This window comes from Salvelinus sp. IW2-2015, unplaced genomic scaffold (genome assembly GCF_002910315.2).
Source record: "Salvelinus sp. IW2-2015 unplaced genomic scaffold, ASM291031v2 Un_scaffold515, whole genome shotgun sequence".
Lineage (NCBI taxonomy): Eukaryota > Metazoa > Chordata > Actinopteri > Salmoniformes > Salmonidae > Salvelinus > Salvelinus sp. IW2-2015.
The window spans coordinates 577,146-578,231 of record NW_019942566.1 but is presented as its reverse complement, the minus strand read 5'-3'; the positions used below and the strand labels follow the sequence as shown (position 1 = coordinate 578,231).

General features: G+C 38.2%; 1 pseudogene; it reads right to left on the bottom strand.

The window, feature by feature from the left end:
- The window catches only part of LOC112068435 (calcitonin gene-related peptide type 1 receptor-like), a 105,492-nt pseudogene that overhangs the window by 57,501 nt on the left and 46,905 nt on the right, over nt 1–1,086 (bottom strand).

The window sequence follows — 1,086 nt, the reverse complement described above, 5'->3', positions numbered from 1 at the left end:
TATCTGTATGTACTATTTTTACTGCTCTATGGATATAATTATTGTTGGATAACCTTATTTACTATTATGTCGTGATTTCTTGTTCACTCTTTATGAGGTGCGCACTGCACAGAACACCGTAAGAATTATCACTGAATTATCACAGTGACTTATTGTAATATTTGTTTATGTGTCAATTAATCCCGTGAGGGATGGGTTGCCAATCAATCAATCAAATGTACTTACATCAGCCGATGTCACAAAGTGCTATACAGAAACCCAGCCTAAAACCCCAAACAGCAAGCGATGCAGATGTAGAAGCACGGCTACCTGTAGGCTACCTGTAGGCTACCTGTAGGCTACCTGCGCACATTCATCCAATTCCACTCTAATATCATTCCAGCATCCAAACTGTGCCACAACCTTTTGATTAATGGAAAGAGACAAAATGCCCCAAAAATCTGTTACAAAACACCAAAAGGTTTAATGACATTCAGAGATTGCCAAACCAAGCCTTTGCTACTGAGTAGGGAGGGATGTATTTTCAGTTTGTCAAGATTAACATTCTCTACTTGATTGTGGTGTTGAAAACACAAACATGATGATAAGCGCTCGAAGTCGGTAATCGTTATGCAGTTATTCATTGCTTATTGGATGTGTGTGGTGGATTTGCACAGAAACCTGTTAGTGGAAAATTTGTTGGATATATTTTTTATAATTATAAATATAACATCAAGATTTAAAAAATCTGATTTCCCCCTAGTTGATTATTGTCTGCAGCCGGCTCTGATCGTAGTGTAATGAGACAGGCAGGGAAAGTGAGCTCGTCCCCCCTCCCTTAGTATAGTCGTGCATAAGAAAAAACACCTCAAAACAAGACATGGTATTACAAACTGTAATTACACAAACGTTCTAACAAATTACCATCATACCATCATTACCACCCTTTGCATCTCATGAATAATAAATGAGGCTGATATCTGCTGCCTTGAGTTTCAAGATCATAAAGTAACAAAAGGCAAAGACAGTGGCATTTGTGCTATAAGGTAACTAGTTTTCCATGCCAGCTGACCATTGGGTTTAAGTAAAGTATGATGAACAAGTGGG